The sequence below is a fragment of the Apteryx rowi genome, unplaced genomic scaffold (assembly GCF_003343035.1).
Source record: "Apteryx rowi isolate R43461 unplaced genomic scaffold, aptRow1 scaffold_4, whole genome shotgun sequence".
NCBI lineage: Eukaryota > Metazoa > Chordata > Aves > Apterygiformes > Apterygidae > Apteryx > Apteryx rowi.
The window spans coordinates 2,280,009-2,288,333 of record NW_020450529.1 but is presented as its reverse complement, the minus strand read 5'-3'; the positions used below and the strand labels follow the sequence as shown (position 1 = coordinate 2,288,333).

Genomic DNA, 8,325 nt, shown 5'->3' with positions numbered 1-8,325 from the left:
CGCCACTGGCGCCACCAGGGTGAGCGACCAGCGGCTACGGACGGCTTCAAACCACCGTTCTGCTGCGTTCGGCCCAAAAGCAGCTCTCGGCGGGACGGTTGCTTTTCTCGTAAGAAATGGACAGAGTGATAAAAATATCCTTTTTTGGGTGGGGGGGGGGAGAGGGCTTCATTCTAAATTAATTTTTTTCCTTGTAAATAGCGGCTTCGGGGAACGCAGCTCCTCGGCGGCGGCGCGGGGCGACCTGCCGGCTGCGGCCGTGCCACCGGGGCTGCGCCTGGTGGGGCTTTGCCGGCAACGCGTCTCTGGCCTGGGCAGTTACTTCTTGATTTCTGCCGCGCTCCTAGCGGAATCAGCTGGAGCAGCCGGAACGAGCCACGTGCTCGTGGAAGAGTCGCCGCCAGTCRTGCAACGTTGCCCGGTGCAATCACTGCCCCGCAGCCTCTGTTGCCCCTGTGTCCGGCGAGGGGTTTGGAGAGCAGCCAGCGGGACGCCCGGCATCGGCCCTGGGAAAATCCGGTGTTGGCCCTGGGAAGCCCAGCATCGGCCCCAGGAAAATCGGGCATCGGCCCTGGGAAGCCCGGCATCAGCCCTGGGAAAATCGGGCATCGGCCCTGGGAAAATCGGGCATTGGCCCTGGGAAGCCTGGCATTGGCCCCGGGAAGCCCAGCGTCAGCCTCGGGCTCTGTCGACTCTCCCCGGTAAGGTCTGGGCTACATACTTTTTGCTCTTTTATATAAATAAGAGTTGTGATATTTTCACACTGTCATGTCAGTGTAAAAGCCTTTTTGAAGGCAGTATAAATCGTCAAAGGAATCCCGGTATAAAAAAGAGAAGCCACGTAGCTTTGTTTCCTTTCCTCAGTCTGCAGGTGCACAAAACGGCGCGGTGCCGGCCGCGGCGGGGGCGACGGCTTCCCGTCGGCCCTGCTGGGGGGGGGTCGCGAGGAAGGTGACGCGAGGGAGAGGACAGCTCGATGCGGGTCTAAACCACCAGCCGCGCCGGTTTAGCCCTCGTCCCCTCATCCCTTGCAGAGGTGAGATCCTTCGCCAGGCCTGCCTGCCTCGTCCACCGGCGCCAGAGCTCCTCGCCGTTTCCCCTCTTCTCTGAAGGGTATTTGACACAAACTCGAAAACCCGCCGGAGGCTGTTGTCCCCGGCTCGTGTGCGATGATGCCCCGCGTTGGGCGCGGGCGGCGCGCCGGCCGGCCACCCACGCGAGCTTCGTCGGGAGATGCTTCGCAGGCTGGGAGCAAAGGGAAAGGAGGGCGGCGTGCGCGTTTTTCTGCAATAAGCAAGCTTTAAAATCCGGCCCAGACCCCTTGGGTTGTGTGTTTTCTTTTTTCATTTTTAATTTAGTTTCCTAACAAGCGCCGAAGGAGGTGGAGGAGACACCGCAAAGAGCCTGCTTTGCTCCGGGATTGGGATCGCAGCTACGGCGCGAGGGCCAGCGGCTGAACGCGCTCCCGGCGGGGCCGAAAGCGCAGCCCGGCGCCGGCTGTGCCCTTAGGGACGTGAGGGGCGTTTGACGTGTTATTGCGCCTGCCCCAACGGCAGCGAGTTTCTCAGCCCCCTTCGCGCCTCGGCTGCAGCAGTCAAAAAGCGGCGGCTGCTCGTTGCGGTTCTGAGCGAAGGAATAACGGCGGTCAGCTCGCGGGAGCCTTCAGGGACCCTCTAGGGTAAAGGGCCGTTTACGCCAACGTTGTAAACTATAGCTGTTTATATTTCTAATAATTAAAAATATTCTAGGTGCATTTTAGATTTTTGCTTCAAAGTGCTCTTAGTAAGGTTGCTTTTGCTTTGCACCTGGGCTGCGCTCCTGTTTGATCTTCAGAGAGCTGCTTTCTTCCCGTTCGGAGCAGAATTAGGTTTCTTTTTTTCTTTTGTCCTGACTCGTTGCCGAATCCTCACTTCAAAGCACGCGGGATCCAGCCCTGTGTCCCAGCCGGTGCCGGTCGCAAGAGAGTGCTGAGGTTCGGCGAGGGACCGGCGGAGTCGCTGCCGAGGACGCCCGCGTGGCTCTGCTGCTCTCCCGCGTGCCGCCATCCCCCGGCACCGGCTGCGTCCTCGGCAGCCCCTTTCCRGCAGGTCGGAAGTCCTCCTGGTGTGGTTCCAGCCCCAGCTTCGTCCCACGGAACGGAGCGACGCGAGCGGATGCTGCCGCTAGTGAAGCTGGTCTGCGGCGTCTGCGTCTCCCGCGGGGTTTTGCATCCCGCCTGGGCTCTGCGCGCGCGGCAGGAGGCTCGGCCGGCTGCCGCCGAACCCGGCCCAGCCCGGGGCGCCCGAACGGGACGCTGGGCCACGAAGCAAGTGTTCATAGATTATTTCTTTTGAACATCGTCCGTTCTTCTTGTTCCGCAGAGCAGCGGCGTGCTGTGGGCTCCGCAGGGAACAGGAGTGGGGGGGGTGTCRCGGCTGGGAGCCAAGCTCCGGGACCCACGTGGGAGGAGGCAGAAAAGCAGCCTCCTGAATCTCCATCCTCTTCCCGCATCCAGGATCTCCCAGGTTGGGCAGGAATCGTCCAGGAACAAAGAAAACGCACAGCCGCTGCTCGCGGTGGGCGTCATCTGGTCTTCGCGGTGGACATCATCTGGTCTTCGCGGTGGACATCATCTGATCCTTGCGGTGGACATCATCTGATCCTTGCGGTGGGCATCATCTGATCTTTGCTAGCAGATCTAGGTCTGGGTAACAAATGGGTGATGCTCAGGTCTTGTCTTCCACATCCATACAGTTATTTACGCCTCAAACTGAGCTCTTCTTCCCTCTATAGCCCAAACGTAAAGCGACCTGCCCCGCTAGAGGGTGATTGAAGTCGCCTGTGCAGCAATTCGGCACCGTACTGGTGGTGGAGATCTCTCRGGCCAAGAGCTCCGCTGCTTCGTTAGCTGCAATGAATGATGGTAGGCTWGGTAAAAAGGGCGAGAAAGGTCGTACTCAAACCATTGCATCACCAGACATAATTAAAACAGGTTAATTTGTTTCTTGCCTGCCTTGCAGATGTTTAGGAAAACACATTTTGTTCTTCATCTATCATACAGCTGCAAGACCGCGTTGCTCTTCGTGCTGCAGTAATACAGTCATTACAGCTTGCCCAAGCTGATGATTACAGGGTTTGCTGATGGATGTTGAACGTCCTTATTTCTCAGTGCCTTTGCCCACCAAATCCATTAATGATAGCGTTGCATCTCGCTCAAAGCCACCCTTGTCCCTGCGTGCGTGTCGCCTCGGTGTCCGACTCCCGTAGATACAAATAATAATAATAGTAATAATAATAATAACCACGAAGGGGCTGCGGGGACACGGGACGCGCTGCTCACCGGTCCCGCGGCTCTGCGTGCKGCCTTCGGGCTCCCCTGCCGCCGCCGGGATGACGTGCTGCCGTTCCTTGGTCGTTGCCGGCTGGATCGTCCCCTGTTTCAGCACGAGCGCCCGGCAGCGTCGCCGCCGTCTGTTTTATTGCTACGCTGGGAGGGAAATGCACGTTTTTTCCGGGCTGGGAAGGCGACGAAGCACCTTTGCACGAGCTGTGCCGCCGACAGCGATTAGCCGGCTCTGAAATCTTGCCGTTGAGGGCAAAAGATGTGATTTTGTGTCCGGGAGCCAGCAGATGGAGCCACCATTTCAGGCAAAGCAGAGCGGAAATCCCGGCCCACCGCGAAGGAAAAGGCAAAACAAGTAAAAACCTGTGCCTGGTCCGCTTGCCCGTGCACGAGAGCCCGTGCACCGGCGGCGTTTGCAAGCCCAAAGGGRTGCGTGCAGTAAAGCAGCCGGCGCCCAAGGCGGCCGCGTTGCTCCGGGCGTGCCGTCGCGGTCGTCGCGGGTTTCCGGGCTGCGGAGGAAGCCGTGGGGGCCGGCGGTGGGCTGCAGCAGGACGCGGGAGCCCCCCGGCGAAGGACCTGCCCCAAAGGGGCTTTTCCTCCAGCCTGGCCTGGGGACTCCGATGCGGTCGGCAGGAAACACCTCCAGAATTAGCGACCCGCCCCCCGTTTCCCGCGGCAGCGATCGTACATAGCTGTACATCGTGCTCGGCGCGGGCTGTACTGTGTGCACGGGGCGCGCGGGCGCTATTCTCTTAATACGTTTATTGCTTGCGTTGTTAGGCAGCGTAATCGCGCATGATTCTCATGGCAGAAATAGGCCAATATTGCTTTTGGCAGCATCAGTTTTCAATGCTAATGGGAACAGTCTTCTACGCAGGAGCCATAACAAGGACTTTTTTTTATTATTATTATTATTTATATTTGGTGATGATAGGTATAAACTGAAAATCTGGTGCAGCTTTCACAAGGAATTAAGTAAATACAYTGAATAAATGCAAAAACCAAACAGACATAAATGCAATAAATACATACAAATAGAATAAATACACTTAATAAGTAAATAGTCTCCATACGCTGACTCTTTGTTGTGGAAGGAGCGCAGCCTGTTACGCACAGAGTGTTAACGTGAGTAAATACTTAYATCAAGCGGTGCAGTCCTGCGCTGGTTGCGGACATAGAGCTGATTATTGCAAAGCGAGTAGACGGTTTGGTCGTTTAGTTGGTTCCTGTGTTATCCAAGAGTTTTTACAGCCCTYGGCTCGTGGGCAAAGTGTCGAGCAATGCCTCATATATTTAAGAACGTGCGAGTTATTCTTAAATAACAGGGAAGRCTGTAGGTAGGACAAAATTCAACACTATTAACCAGCAGCTGAGCAAAACGAGTAGCATTTACCAGAGGATTTTTTTTCTGCTCGTAGACTAGTCAGYGCTGGCCGCTGCTGTGTTTGCAGAGCTGCCAGACTGGCAGCAAAAGCACCCGCGGCGGGAGCCCAGCACGGGAGCCGGGGCGCCTGCGGCAGCCACGGGACACCAGGATTACAAGGAACCCCAGTGCAAGAGCTGTCCCGTGCGTGCGGTTAYGTCCCGCTGCCTTTCCTGTGACAAAAGGACAATACAGAGTTTTTGCATGTAGGAGGAAAAGGAAGGAAATGCATTTTGAGCAATTAAGCTGACTATTTAAAGTAAATAAATTATTGACGTTAAAACATCCTTGCTTGGCCATTAGGAATTTTACCTTCCTATAGCTGATGGCAGCGGCGGTGCCTGGCCAATCTGCAATTAGGGTGCTTTGCTAATTTGTGATTTGGGTCTGGGACAGGGGTGCTTGCCCCCGTTCACGCGCACCCACACCCTTGAGCTCCGGCTCCCCGCAGCCCGGCGCGGGAAACGCTGCCCCTCCGACCCGCGTCCTTCCCGCCCATCCGCCCGCGCGGCGCGGGCTGCAACGCCTCCTGCCCTCGCTCCCGTTGCGCCGTGCGTCCCAAATGAGCCCGCGGTGAAAACCGGTGTCTCCGAGCTGCTGCTTTGGCGGTCGGCCTCGCGCGCTTTGCTCTCCTCGATAAAGTGCCTGAACGCCCGGGGAGGGGCAAAACCCGGGCTTTGCTCTCCTGGGGATAAACGGGCGTTTTCTTCCGAACTTAGCGCTTAAGGAGCYGCTGTAATTATAATGAGTGAACCGGGGGTGCTTATATTAATGTAATTGATGTTACCAAATGGAGTTTATAGTTATTGAAGCAGTAATAAAAAATAACTTATAATAACCGTTACATGGTTTGCTGACGTTTTATAGGCATTCCGCGTCCTGAATGATTAAAGCAAGCACATTAAGCCCTCGCAGAGGAACAAAACGGGTGCAAATTAAYGCTTTCGGGTCAGGCTGACCGCTGCACAACTGCAGCCGAGCACCCCGCGCTTAAAGTGGGGTTAAACACATGGTCCGATCCCTCCCGCCTGAGAGGAGCCTTTCCCCCCCCCGGCAGGCTCCGCGGGAAGCTGCTCCCGCTTGGCTGCCGGGGCCTCTGCCTCCGGCTTCCGCCCGCGGGGACGGTGGCACAGGCACGGCTGCAGGAGCGCTGCTGCCTCCCGCCGTGTGCAGAAACGGGGCTGGAGATGTGGCACAGGCACTGAGCCACGGACCCATTGAAAAAAAAAAACGTTTTTAAGTTATGCAAACTTTTACGCATGTTGGATTATCAAATGCACTGTAGAGTTGTGCCTTAAGTATTTCGTCGGACTTCCATGGAAGTCAGTGGAGGAAATTCTGTGATTTCGCTGGGAATCTGGGCATCTGGTCCAGTGTTCACTGGGACGCAGTTTTCATGGAGTCCTTTGTGAAAAGCAGAAAGCTGCTCCGGCACTTCTGGAGTCTGATGTCCGCTGAGACGTTACCATGACCTGCTCAGCATCTGCTTGATCAGACCGCAAAGCCGGAGTGCAGCGCGAGTGCGGATGGTACTGTCATCCCATGGGAAAGCTGGCGCGTGGCCGAGCTTGCCCAGAGGGTTTTGCACGCGGAGGGGGACGCCGCCGGCGGGGGGGGGGGGCGTTCGGCAGGACGAACCTTTCCGCCGCGGCCTCATCAGCGCCGCCCTGCTCGCTCGGGGGCTTTAACGGAGTCAGCCGGTAACTGGCTAAGTTCAGGAAGTGCAATATTTGTTTTGTTTGCAATATAAGCTGTTTTCTGGAAAAAAAAACACAGCACAAGCAATCAGATAAGCATGTTAAGCTGCTCATCATTAGCAGTCACCCACGGGGACTGGTTTCTCCTCGTGCAAGAATGCAAATGTACCACTTTTCCCCCCTCCGATGTGGCTCTGCCTCTCTGACCCCGGAGCCGTTTGGCCCGTTTCTTCCAGTTTAGCCGATGGGGCTTTGCGTTAACTCTTCCACGGCGCGGCGAGAGCCTGGTGGTACGGCAGAGACAGCCCCATCAGCGCCCCATATATCCGCAATGCCTGGCACTCCTTCCTATAGCAACCCGTTTCCAGACGGCTATTTTTGCCAGGGCTAAGTGATAACTGGCTCCGATGATCCCTGCCGGCTCTTGAATAAATTCGAGGCCGGCTCCGGAGTTATCAGGTAGCTGCGCGCTGCCGGAGCGCGCGACTCCTGCCGGCTGCCTGCCCGACGTCTCCCGGGGGAAGTTGCCCGCGGGGGCTTATGCACGCGCGAAAGACTGCGATCAGAATTGAAACGCCCTTTTGTCGCCTTGCAGGTCGTTACGTTCACCTAATAGAAATGACTCTACACCTAACTCCGCGTATTAATCAAAAAAGTCAGCACCATAAAGAGGGTTTTATCTTCTCTGCCAGAAACCTCACATCCCCGTGGTCTGAGGAGCTGATTATAAGCAAAGATGTAGATGGAAAAATACGATCTCAAAGAGTGGTTTGATCAATGATGTGACACGCAGACATGAGTTATTATTTGAGAACTTTGGGGGGGAAGTAGAGCGCTTTGAAGGCGGGGAGAAGTAAGACTAGCTGAGTTCCCACCTCCAGGTGAATTCGTCCTGGAGGTGGCTTCAGTCATCTTCAAAAATGTGTGTCAGGAATCTGGTTCTGAATGAGCTTTATTTTCCTTTTCTTTAAAATATATATACATACATATACACACACACACACACACACACACACACACGCACACAAATATATATATATATAAAAATATATATATATCTATCTCCATCCCTATACCATTGCTTTCAAAAACCTGCCCATGAAAGTACTGATTTTTTCCAGTTTATCTGGTTGCAAACTTAAAGACGGAGCTTCTGCTTGGCGAAGTCCCGGATGTTGCCCGCATTAGCGCGGCGGCTGTGCGCAGCCGTCCCTGCGTCGCGGAGCCGCCGGTGCGCTCGGGGTCGCCGGTTCAGCAGCGGCGCCTGGCTGCGCTCGCGGCGGCCCCTCATCCCGCCGGGGAGCGGAGCGCGAGCTGTGCACCGGCGTCTTTACGAGCCCGGCCCGTCCCCTGGGTAGCTGAAAACAGCGTCCTGCCGGCAGGGTCAAAACGCCAGTTTGCCATGCGGCGTTCAGAGCGCGGATGGGTGTTTTGCCGTGTGGCKTAATACGGAAAACAGCTCTGCTTTACGATGCACCATGCTTGCCCCATTTTTAAACTTGTATCAAACGGAATTTCATAAAGGCAAACTATATATAACACCTCAAATACCAGGCCACTCGACGGGAGGCTACTGAGCTAGGAAAACTATTGATTCACTCTCCTTTCATTCCGAATGGGCAGGTGTGCATGAATATTTACTCTCTTTGAGGGCTCTTTTTTTAGAGGAGAGAAAGGTCTTCAGCAGGTCTTTTGATGTCGCGGCACAGTCAAGGGGATTAGTACCACGTATAAAGCAATTAAATAATTAATAATTAAATAAAGCAATTAAAACCATTGGATTTCTGAGCTTACAGGGTCGCACAGGAGAACTTCTGCCCCCGACCCCAATATAAAGCGACTGCTTTTTGCTCCTGGGCTGTTTCGCGGAGGCGGCTCCAGGG

The 8,325-nt window shown here is 55.4% G+C and overlaps 1 long non-coding RNA gene across 3 annotated transcripts; it reads left to right on the top strand.

The window, feature by feature from the left end:
* Positions 1-281: 281 nt before the first annotated feature.
* On the top strand, positions 282-5,519 carry LOC112970542. Of its 3 annotated transcripts, none has more exons than XR_003255060.1 (3): positions 282-701; positions 865-2,624; positions 2,773-5,519. It is a non-coding gene; the product is annotated as an uncharacterized LOC112970542 (long non-coding RNA). The 3 variants fall into 3 exon arrangements; XR_003255059.1 differs by having other exon boundaries at positions 865-2,647; XR_003255058.1 differs by having other exon boundaries at positions 865-2,902; positions 3,000-5,519.
* Positions 5,520-8,325: the final 2,806 nt, after the last annotated feature.